This window comes from Anopheles merus, chromosome 3R (genome assembly GCF_017562075.2).
Source record: "Anopheles merus strain MAF chromosome 3R, AmerM5.1, whole genome shotgun sequence".
Lineage (NCBI taxonomy): Eukaryota > Metazoa > Arthropoda > Insecta > Diptera > Culicidae > Anopheles > Anopheles merus.
The window spans coordinates 37,532,340-37,553,210 of NC_054084.1; the positions used below are offsets into that span (position 1 = coordinate 37,532,340).

The 20,871-nt window shown below is 41.9% G+C and overlaps 1 protein-coding gene across 8 annotated transcripts in view; it reads left to right on the plus strand.

Annotated features, from left to right (window-relative positions):
* The first annotated feature begins 13,351 nt into the window (after positions 1-13,351).
* LOC121595989 (neural cell adhesion molecule 1-like) overlaps positions 13,352-20,871 on the plus strand; it is a 202,690-nt gene continuing 195,170 nt past the window's right edge. The window contains exons 1-2 of one of the 8 annotated variants that reach the window (XM_041920513.1): positions 13,352-13,370; positions 16,224-17,025. The gene's annotated coding sequence lies outside the window, so the exon portion shown is untranslated. The other 7 variants (XM_041920514.1, XM_041920507.1, XM_041920506.1 and 4 more) reach the window with 7 other exon arrangements.

Here is a 20,871-nt window from a genome sequence, read left to right on the forward strand (position 1 = left end):
ATCAATCAGCTACAGGAAACGAATCAAAACGGCAGAATTGGCCGTTATAATTTCATCTCAGTACTTTTTTATGCTATTTTCACTAATGATAATGATCTAATATTTTATGCAGAAATATGAAGTGAACATAATTATGAAATTACCATATCTTTTTACATAATTATGACTTGAATCTATTGAAAGGATACCTTCAATATGAAATAATTTAGCATTGATTTTTTTCTTTTATGTTTAATGTAGCTGTTGGCTAAAACAGGTTTTAAAGAGCGAAAAATAAATAATGGAGTCAATATTAATTGTAATACAAAAATCAAGCATCAAGAATGTCTTATCTACTTACTTATCCGGCGCTGCAACCGCTTTGCGGTCTTGGCCTGCTTCAGGAGTGTCCGAAACCGCTCACGGTCTCGCGCCTTCGTCTGCCAGTCCGTTTGGATGTTTATTTTATTTACATTTAATGTTTTCATTATTATTTGTATTATTGATTAATGTATCGTATCGCGTTTTGTGTTTTTTTTGTTTTATGCAACAATGTCACCTATTTCACAGATTAAAACGAATTAGTAATAGCTACAGTACTTATAAGGTCTTCTTAGAAGATATGTTAAAACGGTTACATGATACAGTCGACAACTCGCACGACTTAAAAACATTCCCATCGTAGGTTTAAGCCTCGTATATACCGTCATCCCATAGCAAGGACTGACTACCCGGCTGCTTGGTACTAAATAAATACCGAAAGCCTGTATAGGTCGGCATGGTCGCTTAGGCAGTTATGCCAATAAGAAGAAGAATTTATGTTGTAAGATTTTTTAAATGTAGCTTTGCATTTAAAGAAATGAAAAATGGTTGAAAATGTTCAATAAAATCGAATATTCTATTAATTTTTGTAATAAATTAGTTATGATTGAATGTTTCAAACATTCACAACAGCTCGATGGAGGCGCCTTGTACTGCAGATGTGTAATTGTAACTAGTAAATTTTATTTTTAGATCCTAATCGGTATTCTTTTGAATTCCTAGTAGTTTATACATAGTCAGCCAGAATATTATGAATTAATGATATTATGCAATGAAGTTAAAGGGCGATGAGAAGGATAAAAAAGATCAACACGTATGGAAAACGAGAAAGAAAGATGATGATGATAAATCTATAAGTGTGTATATAACATGAGTTTGTTTTACCATTCGGACTTGAATAGTTAGATTATTTTTATCCTAATGTTGCCTTACTCCATGTTAACGAAGGATGTATGTTGAGAATTTTTTTAATAAAATTTAAAACGATATTTATTTATAATTTAAAAACCCTAAATTTCCATTTAATTAAAAAAAAACATTAAAAAAACAAAAGCAAAGAAGTCTAAAATACAAATCACGCGAGAATCAAACGAATTTCTCGTCGCTCGAACAGAAGCAAATTGTGCTCCGTAACTTGTTTGGGCACAATTCGAGAATGATGAACCTAGAGCCCTTGGAGACATCAAATAGCGGGAAATGGTTTGAACATTCGCTCAAACTATCTGTCTCTGACGGCTCGCCCGAAGGTATGCACGGTACAGTAGCATGTGGTCATAATTTTGGCTGTCGCTCGGTATCGTTGTCCACTCGCACTGTTTCTGCAGCACACCAGTACACCGTGTGACACTTTGCGCGAACCAGCGGAGCAGAGAAGGTTGGCAGGCGCAGGCTGGGACGTGCCGCAATGAAGCAAAGTGTGAGACAGCATGGGTACAAACTGTGGAATAAATTTATTTAGAAAAGTTATGAAAATCGCAGTGCAACTTGGGCACCCATGAACAGTTTGGGGCGGTGTTGGCCCAGGGACTGCCGTTTTACAAGACGCCTAACAAGCGACATTGACGCTTGTGCAGCGATGATTGCGAGTACTATCTGCCGGCACAGCAATCCGACCACGGCAAACCGGAACGAGCTACTACCGGAAGAGTTCGCATCGCCCAAGGCGCACTTGCCTTTCGCAGCGATGGCCCGCGTATGGGTACGGGCTGGAACGTTCGGTTTGCTTCTTGTTTTGATCGCGGGAAGGAATGGTGTCTGGAAATCGGCACTCGGCAGCTTCGGGTTTTTAGCGCACACAGTCGCATTTGCATTTTGCGACTTGGAGCAAGTTGCACCAAGCGACAAGCGTACGATGTGATAAGGTAAGAAGATGAGAAAGGGGTGAGAAGAACGAGCTAGGCAAAGGAAAGCTGCTAGAGAAGGGTGAGAGGAAGGATTGGCAAGAAAGAAAAGGAGGAACAGGGTACATTTATATGTACCGGAGTGGGAGTAAATTTAGCTGAACCATCTGATTACGCTTCTATACGGCGAAACGAAGCCGTTATTATGCACACTGCAGCCCATTTAACTTCCAAAGCAGGCAGAGCCAGGGCGGGTTTGAAGCTGTGCATTCCATGATGATCTTGCTGATGCTGATGTTTAGGACGATAATGTTGATGAGCCATGGGCATCGGAAGCGAAGCGCTGGTCCCGTAAGACCATACTTTGCGCTATGAATAGTCTGGTTAGAAACCAGACAAACAGGGGGAAAAAAAGTATTCAAATGGGTTAACTCAGGCACAAGAGATTTGGGTTCCGGACAGTATGCATACACACACACACTCACACATATATGCAGAACCCAGCCAGAAGCAGGGACGCAGGATATTCGCTTGCTCGTGTGGTTCAAGATTTGGACAGTGGCGTTACCCCTTCCGGCGGTCGTATGGCCGGCTGCAGTAGCGACGCCAGCTTAGACAAATGCAGCAGTTTCACCACCCATTTACGGCCAGCAGCAGTTCCGTCTTCGAGTTTACTGTTGTTCCGGCCAGCCAACGGCACCACACAATGCCTAAGTAAACTGTCCATGCGGTTTTTGGGGAGCGGAATTGCTGCCATTGCCACCGTGCCATTGCGTAACCTCAAAGGTGATTAAATGCATTGCCGTCTTTGGGTCGTTTGCCGCTGTGCGAATGGGTGTAAAATGGAGTGTAGCACCCCGCAGGTACATGAGCATGAGCTTAGGACTCGTTTTGTCTAAGCCCCTACTTGTGTGCTTGGCAACCAAGCGTGGCTGGCTGGCTGGCTGGTAACTGGATGAGGTTTATTTCAATACTCAGCCTAGTTTACACGAAACCGTAAGCAACGACGTCTACCTGGTGTAATATTTTTAATTTTATGTTCTTCCGTTCCCCATGTGCAGCAGAGGCCTTTTTCCATATTTATTTTATTTGTGCAAAAGGTACACTTTGTGGTGGTTAGACCACTGGCTTTCTGACAATTTCGCCCGTGGAAGAGACAGGGAAATAGTAGCTTGAAGTTCTTATCTCAGGTATGATTGGTGTTTCTCATAACGATTCATCAATGACTTCGTGGTCAGCCAGATATGCTTGTATTAATTTTAAAGAGTGAAGGTTGGGGATGTTTTATAAGCGATGATATGGGTGAGGTTTTATTATTTAATTTAAGTACTTTGTTTTCCGTTCATCTTGCTCTTGTTGTAGCGTTTTATTGTGCTGGATGGAAATGTTGGAGGCATACATTTTCAGTGGCTAAAGCCTACGCGTTTTTATCAAAGGTTAATCCTGTGCCTGTGTGTAATATTGACAGGCCCTGGACAACAACGGTAAGATGAAATTTCAACGGTAAGAGGGAAGATGGCACAACAAGAAGCAAACATTACTATGAACCTAAATTACAGGTTTCATGCAAATCTAACAAGAAATTCAAAAGATATACGGTTTTCACCACGACAATCATCATTCTTCTGTACAATATGAATGACTTGCTATTAAGCAGGCGGTTGTTCATGTGAAGGGTATGTAAATGATAAAATTTATTTTAAAATTTAGGCTATTTTTTATGTTTTGTGCATTGCGAGAAAACACCTATTCTAAGGCATTTTTAAAATTGAAAGTCGCTACAACTTCTTAATCCAAATGTTATTTTGGAATAAAAATGCAAATCTTACCCGAGTAGGCGATCCTATACATGACGGTTGAATGCAGAGTTGGGTTAATGTTGGCAAAGCTATTAGTGTAATTAAGTGTAATCAGTTTTTACATGGACATAGTAGAAAATGTAACTGTTTTCATTCTTTTTTTTTATTTATACATTTACAATGAATTATATTGTGTATTCTATTAGCTTTCAAAATAATATGATTCATAATAAAATATAGATAAATAATTTTATAAACGAATAATAACGTTTTGTAATGCATTCCAAAATAGTAACGGTCGCCATGTAGTAAGTTCGAGCGTATATACGGCACAACTGATCAACGAGTACCGTCGCGGTAGGTCAGTGTTTCGCTGACATTTATCGACACTAGATCGTCCAGGTGATCATAAAAACCCTGAAGGGGTTTCCCTTACTAGAAACGTTGGAGTTTAGAAGCCTTGCCATGGGTAGGGGGACATAACTAAATTCTTGAAACAAATTGGAAGGCGAAGTTTTAGGAAGCGTAACGTCCTATCTGGGCCGGTCTGGTGGTACAGTCGTCAACTCGTACGACGTCACAACATGCCCGTCATGGGCTCAAGTCCCGAATAGACCGTGCCAACATACGTAGGACTGACTACCCTGCTATGGTAACAATAAGTCACTGAAAGCCAAGCTCACTTCACTAGTGGATACAGGCAGGCCTTGACCGACATCGGTTGTTGTGCCAAAGAAGAAGAAGAAGAACGTCCTATCTTGGCAGTCGAACGAACGAATCTCTCCTGCCATGGTCGGAGATGGTTTTATTTATACTCAATAAATGTTATGGGTTCGTACATTTGGGTTTGGAATGTGTTTTGTCCCAATTAAAGGTTATTGATATGAGGTGCAATTTATACATTGTATCGGAGTGAGATGTTTGTCATTGTGTGCCTATGTTGCGCTTTTAGTGTTTTACGAATGTTCTGGAAAGTTTCAACTGTTCTAGCTAAAGAACGGGTGCATTAGCTGATCTTTGCCTACGCTGCGATTTTAACGATAAGTTGCTATGCGTTATCTGTTTGTCTACTTTGCTACAGCAACGCTTGAATTGCTTATGCTGCGCATTTCGGTTGTTTTCGATAAATGTTCCTCAATTGTTTTTTCTATGAACTGTATGGTCTAGGTGTGTTGCTAATATGTGGATTGATTTGCTGATGTGTTATAATGAAAGTGTTGCAACAGTGTGGTTTGGCTTTCCGAAGTGTGTTACAATGTCTCTATAGCTGATAGTGTGGTTTATAATAAGTTCTGTTTAACAGATATACTATAGGTTAATTAATTTTTCTTCTCAATTAAAAACAAAATTATGTTAAACATTATAGTTTAAGTTTTATAAACAATGCCGTTATATTATTTTAACATTGGAACTGGGATTGGAGCAAATTCGAAGAAGTACTCTAGTTACAAAGAAACGTCAGATTGAGTAATTTGTAATCAAATATTTTATTTGAATATTTGTTGCAAGCAAACTTTATTTGAGGAGGTTTTTTCCTCCTTGTCCATGTTGAGCATGATAAAAATTTTTTTAGTTACAACTAACGTCATTGTTTTGCATTCCATGAAAAAAAGTGTGTTGAAAATGGCCCAGATCGCAAATATTCGTTCAATGAGAAAACTCACCTTACTCGATAATGTAAAATTGTTACACGGAACGATATGTTTCAACTCACACGACTATGATAGTTACATCAGCAAAGTATGCACTTGTGGTCAATAAATGACCTGCATGGGAAAGTTGTATTTGTACAGTACAGCTTAATGCAAAGGGATAGTTCCCCATAACACCAGTACCAGACAAATTGGCAAACCGTCAAACAGGTTTTTACCAGGTACCTGCAGGAAGGTGCTGGCGTGGCGCTTCAGCGCCTATGGCTTGAAAGAAATGCTAAAGACATGTTCTGCAAAAAGATGTTCGATAACCTCACCCGCCCGGTTGCCGGGTTGGAGCGGGCACGGTTGGCTAGGTCATTGGTAAGGTTTCGCACCGCAAAAGATCTATTGTACTGTTGAGGGTCCTGGTTTCCCCGGAACGATGGTTCTCCACTCTAATCATTTCCCTTAACTCGTCAGCGACGGTACAGTAAGCTCGTAACTAAAAACGGTACGACCAAGGTGTAGTACGGGAGTGAAGATGGGATCGGATATGGGTTTCTGGGTTTGCCGGGCGTTCTTAACGGAGCGGTGCCGTACCATTGTGCAAGGAAAGGTAAGGGTTCGCACATGTAATGCAGCCCCGTGCGGTGGAGCTGGTTTCCACCGAAAACCGGAAAGGAAAAACACAACAGAGGCAATAAATCTAGTGATTGTTATTTGTTCTTGGGAAACGGTTCTTTCCGGTTATTGTTCGAGGATCGTCTTCCGGTGCATAGATGTACATAAATTAGCACATCTGGTTTATTTTTTAGCCACTCTGCTCCTACCGTGCATGCCGCGCGTACAAACATGTGCTTCTTTGAAGTGGTATGGGTATGTGTCTGTGTATGTGTTGTCTATGAATGTGTTTGTAGAGGCGAGCTTTTGTGGAGCTTTTATTGAAGCGACCGAAATTACAGCCATCCTACACTCGCTGGGAAGAGAGAGAGAGAGAGACAAAGAGAGAGCGAGAGAGAGAAATGGAAATGGTTATTTATTACATGCTAAGCAGTAAATTTGAATCAATTATCAGCAGCTCTGGTAAAGAGAAGGGCTGGTGCTATTCAACATGATTACTGAGCGTTGGACAAAGCATGGCAGGATACGTACTTTCGTAGTACTGCTTTAATGATTTGCCCCTTGTGGGTAGTTTGCACGTTTAGACAGCATAATATATAAAACATTTCCATACAACAGCTGGAGCAGGTTTTGACCGATGACGATAAGATAAGACGCGATAAAATTGATGTTTATGAATTAAAGATTTTAATTTTAAAAGGCCTCCTTTCTTTTGTGATCTTCTTCTTATCTGTATATACGGGTAGGAAGCTCTCGCCAAATACATGTCAGATTGGTCACATATTATCGTATGTACTATTCAATAGAATCTGTTTAATAATTGTTATCTTGGATTAGAAAGGCATTCTTCGCATTGAAGCAAATAAATTGCAAATGGGAAAGAATTATCAATTCAACGATAAATTTGGGCGCTGATATCTTTCATATTGCCCAGATGAGGTAAAGTGCCATGGAAGATAAAACTACTTTATACAACAATAAAATAAGAAAATAAAAACCCGGAAACCACTTAATTTATCGAACTGAGTCAGATACTTTGATGTAAAAGATGTTGTAAAAAAACTAATTTAAAAAATCAAGACATGGCACCTAAAAGTACGATTAAATTCAATCCTCTAAGTAAGGACTAATTCACTGCTATTAGTGATAAACGGAGTGCACTTTTGCCTGTGTTGAACGCAATCTAAAAACATATGAGCAATGCACTGTATCGAAACATTCTATGCAAGTTTTAGATTTTCTTTTTCAGAGATACATGATGAAAATATTGCTTTAATGCCTTTTGAAAATTGAATAAAACATTTTGTGTGTCTTAATAGAGTTATGAATCTGTACAGTTTTGCATGTGGAAAATTTGCTGATGCTCGATCACAAGGTCATATTTCTGTCCGGCGAGCCTTTTTCCGATGCCTGGTTTACAATTATTTTTAATGAGTTGTACATGCCCCGAACTGGCACGGCCCATTCTCCATTTCACCCCTGCTGCCCGTGAACCTACGTGCGTCGTGCGTCGTGCGATTCGTCAACGACCGGCGATGTAAAATGAACCCATCATCAACAAAGCACTTTTATCCCACGCGGTTTTGAGAAAAATCATTCCCGCTTAATCAAGGGTTTCGGTAGGTACGCGACCGCATGACGAGAAATAAATTTCCCGCACCTCGAGAGCGTAGACATCAACCTGTCCCCACTCGATGGTGCTCGGGGCGAGCTGTGATTAACGATAAGTTTAGCCAAAATAAACGACATTCAAATCCGGACAAGAAAGACCTCCGTCAACCAACCTCGGCATCACCGCGGCCACGTCAACGATCTAGGAAATGGCCCAAACGCGGGACCTATCGAACGCGGGGCGTAAGCAAAAAAAAAAACGCAGGCACGGATTCGGAAAAAAAACGAGAAAAGATTAATGATTTATGCTGTAGGCTTCGATTTCGTCGCTCAAGTTGACGTATTGAATTATTTGCTCGCGTCTTCTCCGCTGTCGCCTTTCGTCATTTGTCCTTGGCCGAGTTCTTGGCCGAGAACGGGCGTCCCGGTAACAAAGGCAGCGCCGCAAACGAAGATAATGAGAGAATGTTGCGGACGATTAGCGGGGAAGATGTCGTGGGAAGCGAACGTTAACGGCGAACGGTGGTATGCCCGGGCTGTCGAGCTGGGCCAGGGAAAGGGGACACGAACTCGGTACAATGATTAGAGCAAAACACAACCATAACATGGTATGGCTTAGGCGGCCGATGATGAACGATTGATGAAGAGGCCCTTTCGATGGGCGATTGTCACGGAAACCGACGGGCAGACGGGGTGGCAAATGTCTGGGGATGGAAGAGTAGGTCGCCATAGGCAAATCGAACTTGTTTCTAAGTTTGTGAGAAACAAGGTAGCGCTACGGAAATGTTCAACGAAGCGTAGATAACGATAGGGTAGGATTTTTAACCGTATTGTTCACCGTATAGTGCAATTCACTACATCAATCATAAATCGATGTCAAAAAGTTTGCAATGAAAACATGAGCGAGCAAACACAATTTAAAGTTTGGTCAAATGCTATCAATTAAAACAACGGTGTGGTTGTAATGAAAATGATTTCCGCCAGAGTTGGTAACTAGACGATGAGTTGATGTAAAAAGCAAATAAACCGAGTATCAAATGACGTTGAATTTAAAGTTACTTGGTCTCTGTCCATCCTTAGGTGAAAGTGAATATTCGATTTCGGTTTTTGGTTTGTTGTTGTTTGATTGGTCTTAGTAAAAAAATTCAAAATATTAAAAAAGAGCTATAACATTTAAGGAGTAGGTGCTCCTTTTTAAACATTTAGTTTTTAAAATCTTTTAGGCAACATGTGTTATAAACTGTCCGGAAATTGATTCAATTGTTGTGGTAAGCTTGCACTCCTCCAAACAGCTCAGCCTAGGGAGATATCAACATATTAGGAATTTCCCGCTACCAAATAAAATAGCTAATTTACAAAACATGGCACACCAGCATTAAGGCGTATTTTCCGACTTATTTTCTTAAGAAATGTGCAACCATACTGCTATTTTTTGCTAGAAATGTTCTACAATGCTATTTTATTTACTCCATTGCGTGAGATGTTGAAACAGCGTTGCGCTCGCATCCGGACTGTGCGCTATGTAGTTCGCACAGCACCCCGTAATATGGCACCATGCTGTACATCTGTCAGCCGATGCTTACCGAGATCCCCGTTCGGAGAATATTTGTTTTTTTGTTGCAAAGTAATTTTCATTTAAATTGTAGAAATATTTTTTCGCACGAAAACTTCTTCCTCCAAACAGTGCAAACAACGTTGCCCGGATGCCACGGCGGATGTATTGAAGTGGCGCCTAAGCACAAAGAAAGTTGACGTACAACACAAGGACGAAACAGTTGAAGATGCGATTCAGTGCACTGCTGGAATGGTTGGAATGAGCAGCAGGAGTAATGCGAACACTACCGGGAGTTGCTGCTCGACGCTTCCCAATTGGGACGGCGGACGCAAAGTTCGGGCTGCCTCATCGCTACGGGGATTCCACTAATGGCCGAAAGTGGGCTATAATCATTTTTAACGGCAACTTTTCGTTTCACATCACACTTTCCCCGTGTTTTCCGTTCACTGGACTGCCGAGCTGCCGGTGCGAAACAGGCCTGGCATAGAAAAACACTAAAACTGTACGTGGGCCTGATTGGTTGTGCAGTAAAGCAAAAAAGGATGCAAAAATATCTCGCGCGACTCCCTCGGTCACAAGGCACAAGTCTCGCGACCAAAAGACGACGATGCAATTCAAATGGTTGAACGATTTTTCAAATTGCCCTCGCACCTTCCTCAGCTGCTTTGCCGTCCGTGTACAAACGCTTCCCTGGACACACTTTTCGTTCGTCACCGGCCTTGGTTCTGGACTGGGAAGCGGATATGCCCGGAAGTGGCAAAAAGAGTGGGATCACATTTTTATCAGCAGCACTTGATCTTTTCGGTTGAGAGAAGAGGCATTTAAATTTAATTCTTCAGTTTCCTTTTGTCTGTGCGTCAGATGTTTACCGCGTGTTTTTTTTTCTTTTGCTTTCCTTTGCTAGACTATGTTAAGGGGCAGCTATTTTACCTTTCCCGTTCCGGTAACTTTCCCTCGGATGTCTTTTGGGGATGAGATCAATCACGACACTGAGAAGGACGCATACCTTTGAACTATATGGCCATTGTCATCTAAACTGGCCATTTACATTTGAAACATAGTTAATTCGATTCTAATTTTGGATATTCTGATAGGGAGTCGTAATTACATAAATTGGAGAGAATTCTGAGGTAGAAAATATGTTTGAAACTTATGACCTTTAGAAACCTAAGAATGCAAAACAAATTAACTAAAAACATGTACAGCATGAAGTTGTTTTTTGATAGTACAACAACGAAGGAAAGCAATACAGGGGATTTAAAGTTATTTTGCTGTGCGGCTTGAAGCAAATTTTTGAATGTTAATAATTTAATAAACAAAACTACTGCATAAATCCACACATCAATGTAAAGCTGAAGTGTTCCCCTTTCCGTTGTTCGGCATGAAATGTGAAAAAATATGTAGAATAATGTAGAAAACATAGACAAAAGAGCACCTCAATTAAACTGTCAAAATTAATCTTGGACGGGTGAAGATTAACATTGGACTAGTCCAAATACGTTCTAGGAACGACAAAATATGCACTACACATAGCAAAATGACATGAAAACCCTCGTAAAGCTAGATTCAAAACAAATATTACAAAGATCAATCGAAAGAAAATGCGTCTATTTTTTTTTAAATATCATTTATGACTGATTAGGCAAACGAGGTATATTCGTCATTGGATACATAGTAGCAAGGAACATAGGAAACAACGAAACAGTATGAATGGACGAACGAAGCAGCAACAGTAGCAGAATACCACATAGGTTTTGTAGCAAACACTTAGGTTTTTTTCAATGCAGCATGCAGAACAACCGATAAAGGTCACTACAGAAGCAATAACATCAGCGACAGAATACATTATGAGTGTATTGTACGCAGACCTCGGCAAGATGGTGGCTATACCTGGCGGAGGAGTAGTAATGATGATGGTGCTGTTACTTACTTACTTACTTACTTACTTATTCGGTGCTACAACTGCTTTGCGGTTTTGGCCTGCCTCAGGAGTATCCGAAACCTCGTCTACTTCCATGCATACAACATGGCCAGCCCACCGGAGCCTGGGGAGCTAGATACGTTGTAAGACGGTGAGGTCGCCGTACATCTCGTATAGCTCGTCGTTATAAAGGCTCCTCTATTGTGTTTCCACACATACGGGGCCAAGTATCCTTCTGAGCATCTTCCTCTTGAACTAAGAGGGTTTCGTCAGATTTGGACAGTGCCCATGTCTCAGATATACGTCTCTGTACCACTGTCTCTGTATATAGTACTGGTACTATATAGATGCTATATAGTCCCAGCTTCGTCCGTTCCGATAGGTTCTTTGAGGTGAACTGCTTTCTCAGGCTACGGCCAGTTCACAGCCAGCATCCTTGCGGGCAACTCAGCTATCATGCTATTGCCGATGCCGACCTTTTACCCAAAATAGGTGAAATCTTGGACGACTTTAAAAGTGCGTTCACCTATTTGTATGTTACGCCTACGTAGGTTTTGATTTGTAGTTGATAGAGTCACTGATGTTGTCACCAGCAGTTTGGTCTTTGCCTAGTTTATTTGCAGACCAAGACACTCTGCCGTCTCAATCACTTGATAGGCTTCTGCTACATAGGACCGCCCCAGACCAATGATGTCTATATCATCAGCGTATGCCAGGATCTGGGTTGACTTATAAAATATGGTTCCCGAAGTCTTCACCCTCGAGTCCCGGAAGGCCTTCTGTAGTGCCAAATTGAGCATGAGTATACTTTAAAAAGTATAGTGCAACTATGTGCAACTTTACCATCCAAATAGGTATTTGTACCGATAAGATGGGATAGATAGGTAAAATCACCTTCGAAATCGTCACTCGTGTTTCGTAAAAAAATCAGCGATAAAGATGATAACATGACGAACTATGATCAATATCAGTTGTCATCGTGTCCATTCGTAAAGCTCATTGAAATGATAGACTAAGTAAGGCTTATAATAATCTTAATCATAGACGCTTCGTCATCTTTCTCTCTTAACCTAGGTTTAAAACGATACCTTTCTTTTCGTGGAAGGCCGAAACGAGCTTTACAGCATGGACCGTCTGGTGTCTTGTAAATGATATGAGCAGTTCAGCTGACGAGTTTGATTAGTTCCACGGCATCTATGTGATGTCCTGCTATATATGGGAGCTCAAGCATATTGCTGAGCATCTTCCTCTCGAACGTGTGGAGCAAAGTTCCCTTAGAATACCTCACGGTACAGTCCCTGCTTTAAGTATCTCAACATGTTCTTTAATGTGAAATGGTTCCTCATACTATCAAATGACAGGTTGCCAACTTAAATACGTTGATTGTATTGTGGACTCTAACTCTTAACCAATGTGTTGTCGATGCCTTAGGGGAAATATAAAGCGTTTCAGATGAAACATTTGAAACTTTTTTCTTTACAAAACTTGCCCCAGAGGTTCATTCGTACTCTCCTTAGCATCGCACTAGAATTCATCGCTTTGATTTCATACAACACGTCTATTAGAGAAAAACGTCTTTGCTATCGACACTACAGTTCATTTTAGTCAGTCAGCATTCATTTTGCTTGTTTGCATGCTGCTTGCTTCATTGCCACCAACAAACTTCTCAAACAACGCTGTGCAACATCCTTGCAACACGAAAAGTTTAGTCGAGTTTTCTGTAAGCGTTCATGATTCATTCCCCTTGCGAAACGTGTGTTTATAGAATCCCTTATGTTCCCCGTCGGTTCAAGTTATAGCTGGATATTCACGGGCATGCGCAGTAAAACGAACCGTTTCGATGAATGGCTATGAAATTGCCTTTTCAAATAATTTCACATGGAAATCGTTAGCATTGTAGCGCACAGTTCACAGTGAGTTCATTGTGAGCCAAACGCTGGTAGTTATGATTCCACCGAGTAGCAAACGTCTCGTTGATTTTATTCACAGGATGAAACTTCGCTTCATTCAGTTGACACTCGTCCTCCCGGCTTGCCTATACACACACCTTGCCTACACATTCAGCGGGAGAGCAGTGCTGCAAAGACAGTTGGTTGCGTTCGAACCTTTCGGGATTGCCGAAGCGGGGGCCTGATTTTTGCTTCAGTATCAATTTGTCACTGCTTCGGGTGTGTTCCGCATACGCGGTTTGACGTTTGAGGGACGTCCGGTGCGTTTGGTTACGCGGATCGTTTTTCCTCGCGAAAGGGTGCGTGCGGAAATCGTTACGAACTCCCCAATACGAAGTACGTTGTTCGCCGTGGTCAGCGAGTGTTGAATGTAATGATTGTTTCTGTCCTGTTTAAGCTGGTAGTTGTGAAAATCTCCCGTAAACAAGTATAAAAAAGTCGTTACGCAAGTGTTGTTTGTGTTTGTTTGAGGCGGTAAAGTGAGACCAAACGTATGCAAACCGCAAGTGTTGTTCTGTCGGTGACGTAGGCAAGGATTATGTTTCCAAAATCGCTTTAATGAGATTCAAGGATCCTTTTGGAAATACCAAGCAGAACGCGTCTGGCACATACCGATTTAAATCCGGATCAGTGTGCGGTGGCAACTAGACTAACTGGAATTATTTCACAATGTGCGTTGTGGATCGGGTTGGATTCTGAAAAGTGGAATAGAATCAGCTATCAGACTCGACAGGTTCCAATTTTGGAAAAGGATCTCTTGACGAACCAATCGTGGGAATGGAAAACTTCGCAAACTGTTGATATTAATTTGTGCTGAACACATCTTGCAGTTTGAACGAACTTATACTCACAACCGGAGCGGCTCATATGTGATCCTTTGAGCCGAGTGGTCTGTCGAGCTCCTGATGGACAGACGGGGCAGACAAATGTATCGACAATCTTCAAACGACTTCCCTGACCAGGGAGGCCTACGGAGCCTCGGGAGATTTCAAATACGCAACCACTCGTGCCGGCAGACGTATTTTGGCAAATGTGTTTCTTTGAGTTTTTTAGTTTGCTCGATTTGTTTCTTTTCTGTGGCTCACCACTCGCCATACCATTCAGCGCGCATTAGATTGTGAGCTGGAGTGGTAACATTGGTGGTGTAATGGTGGTGAGCCCTTCAGGGCTGAACTTTCCATGAAATGAGCAAAGGCAAAGTGGAATCCCATCAAAGCAGTGGGCCGCCGGGTTCCTCGGGGAAGGTTTTGCTGAAGTTCAAACGTTGAAGGATTTCGAAGTGCTCGAAGTAACGGGAAGGGAAAGTCAGGGATCCCGGCACCAGGGGTGGCGTGTTGCGGAAATGAGAAATAAAGGCGCAGCTTAAAAAACCAACCTTCCCAACGCAGGAAAGAATAATCTCGTCAAATTAAATCTGATTAATTGACGGCCCCGGATGGATGGGAGTTTGCTGTGGGCGGAGGGAGGCGCAGTGGAGTGATTGCACGGTGGTGTGGACCGCTGATCCATTCCACACAAAGCGGATAGCTTCAAGCCAGTGAAAAATTCGCAATATTTTGCTTTCTTGCTTGCGGCTGACTGGTTGTTGTATAACTTTTTTATTTCCTCTAACTTTCTTGGCTTCTGCTTCGCATTTGTTCCAGTCCGCATTGTTAGACTGGCTGGAGCATTTTTTGTTTGTTTTACTCCTCTAACCACTGCATTGTTTTACAGTACGAATGTAAATGAGTGAAAGCAGGGAACCTGAATGCATGCTGGAGTAAAAACAAAAGTCGGAAAAGTCTTCCAATTGTTTCCCTGACGATGTGCTAAGATGCTTTACTGGAGAGAAACGGGCGGACAAAAAATCCCTTGGCCCGGAATAATCTGCATGGGATGGTTTTTGTTTCGCTGTGGAGCATAATGCTCAGCTGCAGAAGTTGGTAGATTGTGTACGGTTTGTGCTGCCATGCCGTTTCGAAGACACTTCCGCCATCTCAAAGTGGCGAACACTCGTGGCAGTTGGCGTAAATCGCGTCGCTAAGTTCCAGATTGACATTAAATCGACAATCAGTGCCCAAAAAAGGCTCACTTTGGAACGAACGCGGGCCAAAGAGAAAAGGAGAGAGAGAGAATGAAAAAAAAGTACAGCTTTGAGCAATGGGACTGTCACTAATTTCCCGGCTTTGCAAGCAGTTTTGCAGCCGTTACTATGTGCGTAGCTTTGACAAAAAACTAACCAACAAAGAAAAAATAAAGTAATACAGTGTGCGAATTTTCCGAGAAGGTTTAGGGCTGAAGTAGAAAAGGATTAATTAAATTCATTAAACAACACTAATCTGTTGTGAGCGCGCCGGGACCGTGCGCTCGGGAGCGCCAGGCGGTCTTGGCAATCGTCTTCGTCACAAAAACGGACCACAGACGTTCGCGAGGGCGGATGGCACTCGGGCGGCTGGTGTTTTTTTGTTGCAAGAAGCCTGCTGTTTAGCATCGCCTGGATATTTCCGGTCGATTTCGTAGCGGAGAGCGTGGGCAGGGTACTGGTAGGTGCGTTTTCCGCAGCATTCTGTACATCCTGCGAGACTAAGACCTTCTGTTGTGTCCTTTGTCTTTTGGGGCGATTTTATTGCTCGTTATCGTTGTCAGAACAATCAGAGCATTATGCAGGTATCGCGTGAATAAAAAAATATCCCTCTCATTTACCAAGATTAGCGACAATTTCTGGATCTGTCCTTAAAAAAAGCTCTGCTTTCAAAGAAGTCACATTCACTGTTATCGTTCTTGGACGATGGGACGGCTCTCAGGAGTAATCAACAAATGCTCAAGTTCCGTGAAAAAGACCCAACACAAAGCTGAGCCAAAGGAAAAAAAAAAAAAACAATAAATATCCCCAGAAGAGCATTTGCATATGAAATGTTTTCCGCGTTCCACGAATCGATCGTACTCCAACGTCCCTTGCCGGATAGTGGTTCCTTTGAAATATATGATTCCGTTTTTTTTTGCTTTGTTCCAGGTGCCCTGAAACCTGAGACGCAAGCACTTTAGGCTGCGATGCAAGTTATCGGAAGCGCAACAAACGACAAAAGTGGATATCAAGTGATGTGAGTTTGCCGGGACTTCGGTCGAAATCACGCGCGTTTGTGTGTGTGTGTGTGAAGGGTGTGTGCGAGGTTTGGGTATTCTGATGATTGTGTGTGCGACAGTGTGCGGTAGTGTGCTTCTCGCACAAGTGTGTGGTGTCAGCTTGATGTGCGTATGATGCTTTTCCACGAAAAAACGTAGTGCCGTTACACCACCACCACGCCCGGCTCCGGTCGCGATCAGCGTGAGGATTGAGCAATAAGTGTAGATATATATCGTAGCCAACTGGCTAAGCGTGTATGGAAACGGTGTCGGCGGCGTGAAAAAAGCCATCCTTCGCTACCGCGTGGGGAAGAAAACGGTGGAAAATCTTGCGGATTTTTTGTTGTGTGTTTGTGTGTGAGTGTGTGTGTGTGTCGGGTGTTCTGTGCTAGTGTTGGTTTTTGTTCTCCAGTTTCTCGGCCACGGTGCTAGGTGCTGGCACCAAACCCAGTCGCCCGTATTTCCTGTGAAAGGCAATTTAATTAATACAAGTGCTGATTGGCCAAACGTGTCGCGGTGGTTGTTTTTTTCCGTGGCCACGGTGGTACAGCGGCGCTTCAGCGAAGGTGCACTGGATCATAGCGGATTGGATGTCTGGGGCCAAACAAGGTGGAAAAAAGGAAAATCGTCACGGTCACGCTTACGCGCCCCAGTTTGGTGGACCCTTCGGGGGTGGAAAGCAGCGGCTGAAGGTAATAATCCCCGGCAAAGGGACTGAAGTGTCTCTCTACATTGTATGCGTTATTTAATCGGTTGTTTCAGACCGTTACTGTCTTTGCCTTTGCTGTACGGACTGGTGAGGTTGGATTCAGTTGGCTGTACGGTTGGCTGTGTCGATTCGTATTAAACGGCACTGAGCTGCTTCAGCTTATTCACACATGTTTGCGCGTTAATGTGAAGCAAATTAGATTCACCTTGGTGTATTGTTAGATTTTGTAAGAAAAAGGAAGGAAGAAGAAAATACTGTCGATTGAAACGATATCAATTTTCCCTGTCCAATTTGTTGCTAATGAAATGGGCCACAGAGAGAGAGAGAGAGAGAGAGAGAGAGAGAGGGAGTGAAGAAACGTGAAAGAACAGTCAAAGCGATCGATTCGAGTTGAAAAGAAATATTGTTATCTAATTTCCTTTCGCCTGATCGGGAATGTAAAACGCTTCAGAAACAAACGAAGCGTGCCGATCGACATCAATTTACCAATGAATGGACAGAACGAGTGAAAAAAAGGAACCCGGCCCAGAAATATCGGAAATGTGCCGAAGCGGAGGCGATATCCGAACCGTGGAGCGTTCGCATCCGGTCACCGGCCTGCAGCTTCCCTGCTGTGTGGTGCGTTGGAAACGTTTATGTTCTTCTTCGTTTTCATCTTCTGGTTTGCCTTTTCTTTTTGCTCACGGAAGTCGTGTCCGTTATCCCGGAAAGCGTCATGAATTATAGGCTGTTATCATCACATCGTCAATAATAATCATAAAAAAGGAAATAACGATTTCTTGCTCCAGCTTCTTCGGGACATGCTCGTGAGGGGAAGATACGAGAGGACGGGTGAGGACGACGGCAATTGGCAACGGGCGAAAATAAAAGGTCACCCGCCCGCTCCCGTTCATTGTGTCGTTTGTCTTTTCGCCATTTGGATCGAGATCGTTGAGCAGGCAGCGTCACGATCCAATTGCGTTGATAGCTGATAAGAGAGATAGGCTAGCGTGCGGTGGACGGTTGAATGTGTGCACGATTGATTTTGTTTTGCTTCCGGTGCCACTCTCGTGGGACGGTCCGGCACTACTGGTACTACGTAGTGCATGGTGCGTGACAAACGGACTGTCGAACGATGGGACGGAGAAAACAAAAACATAACATCCCGATCTAATCGATCCAAATTATGGTTATGAGTGGAGTGGTTGGAAAAACGGGCCGATTGTTGGATGGCAAAAGGGCAAAAGCAGTAGCCAATTTTTAGAGAATGAAAAAAGGGATAAAATAGTGAAATGGAAGGCGATATGGTCGGTCATTTTTAGCTATTACTTTGGTAATAGTTTTTACTGGGTGCTATCTGGTGCTTCAGCTTAAATGAGTGTGGTGGAAATACGCTTTTTACAGAGAGATTAAAGGTCCTGTGGACAACACATGGTTCATGCGCAAATTATTGAAATTACAACTCATGCCACTTTTTGGTTTCATACACTAAAAAATCACTGAAAATAATTAAACTATTAAGCATATAGTAGATTTTGAAAACACGTCTTTTCTGATTGATGTACGATTTGATTCATATTTTTTGTCTTGAAAATACTTATAGGATTAGATGAAGAAGTAGGAGTGAATATCCTACGAGAAAATGGGACTTAAGGTTTTTTTATCTTTATTTTTATAGAGACTTTGAGTCCATAGGCCTCATTGGCCTCTTTAAATAATTTAATTAATTCTTTACTCAAATTGCAACATTCTTCTTTGCAAGCCATTTGTAGCTTGAATATTACCTTATACCGGGTAGTCTCGGTTTACTATTATCTATTAGCTATTATCAGTTGATTTTATTTAAAAGGTGTCTGTTACAAACGTGGTTTTGGTTAGATTTGTTCATATAGGTTAATAATACAAAGATATTTTAACAGTTTACGCTGGCAATCGCTCTCTGGTGAGAGGATGGTGTCGATGCTGTGGTCCAATTTGCAGGTGGTTTCGCAGTGAATCCATGGCATTCGGTTAATATGTGACGGACAATGATGCCGACGCCACAACTGCATAGTGGTGGGCTGGATTTTTGCAATAAAAAGGTGTGGAGAGCCGGGTGTGTCCTATCCGAAGTCGCGACAGGATTCTCTGGTCTTGGTGTGATGGATGGTCTTTCCATGGTGGTGTTGTGGTCTTGATGGTTCTCAGGAAAGAGCGGCCGCTGCTAACCCAATAACCATTCCAGCTATTGGCCATGATGGTTTTGCTCAGGCGCATGAAATCACGGCGTGAAAGAGTACCCAAATAGCCAGCTCGTACTTTATAGCTGATTTAGGGCTGATTAACGAAAAATCGTTCCGATGTCGTACTTTGGGGCTGATTAAGAGATGAAGCGGTACTTTGCCGAACTATGGAGCTTTTTAACAGGCACATGGTACTCTTTGCAACTTTGCGGCTGATTAGCACTATGTGTAGGGTTCATGGTGGAACTTGAAGGCTTGTTAGGAAAGGGTACCGAACTTGGTGGAACTTTATAGCTTTTTAATGCATGACATCGGTACAAGGTGGCTCTTGTCAAAGTGTCAAAGACGTACGCCGCCAATAATCTCATTGCTGCTGCACAAGTTAGATACGTTAATTGAAGAATGAATATTGAGTGAAGTGATTGTGAATTATCAGTATATTGTGTAAAATTTTGTGTAATTCATCAATACAAAGGATTTAAAAATATACATATGTGTTTAAACGAAACAAATCTTGTTGTTTATTTCATCGATGACGCTTGCTTGAAAATAAAACACAAAGAAAAATAATACCTGGCATCGTGGCATAAGGAAGCTGCTTAGGCGCTGTTTGAAAGACCCACATAGAACTTTGATGCTGTTTATCTACTGCAAAAGGCGAATTAGAGCAGCGATCTTTAGCGTGCCAAAATGAGCTGCTTAAGCAATTCTGGCTATTTGGGTATTATGGCAGCAGGCCGGGTTATTACGTCCTGCGTTGGCTAGTCGGTCAGCTATTTTGTTTCCCTGGATATCTATGTGACCAGGAATCCAGCAGAATGTGACATACATACATTATCATTTGTGTCTCAGACGTTCTTCTTGCATTTAGGACAAAACAAATTGTACAAAGTTATGTTTAAACCCTGGAAAAGTCAGTGAGGTGAATTATTCTATTTTTAGAACCAAAAAAATTTGCTTTTACTATTGTTCAATAATTTTCTCTCTGATTTTGTGGTTTTCGTACAACACACAGGGAGTACAAAAACACAAGGAGTAACAAGAACCTAATATAAACAATCCTTTAGCTGTTCGGGTAGTCTCAACCAATATTCCCTGTGTTTAATACGGGATACGCTTCCTAAACATAATCTTTTTTAATTGAAACTGAAGCCATTTTCCCGGTCCTTCGCCTACAGTTTAGACACGACAAGATTTGACTGACGCCTCTGGATGTGATTGCCATTATTGTTCTTATCCTTTCTCAATCTCAACTGTCATGTTTCTATTGCTAGGCTTCAATCCGGAGTTTTTTCAGCATTCGAAGAACTTCGTTCGCTTGATACTAATTGATCCAACATCGGAAGATTTAATTGTACGAATGAAGCCTCAAGATCTTTAGCTTTCCAAACTCATTTCCTGGATATGATGTCGAATATGATCTGTATACAGCAAAGGGGATGTTTTTTGATAGTATTTGTACTCTAGCCAATAGATTTTAATTGTAATCTGTTAAGGAAGTGTAATGTTTTAATACGCATGTAATCAAACTGCATTGACAAATTTGCAGTGTTTTAAAGCATTTTTTTATTTCACAATAAAAAAGAAAATCAACAATCCTAGTCGTTCATTTCAAACCCCTGTCTCAT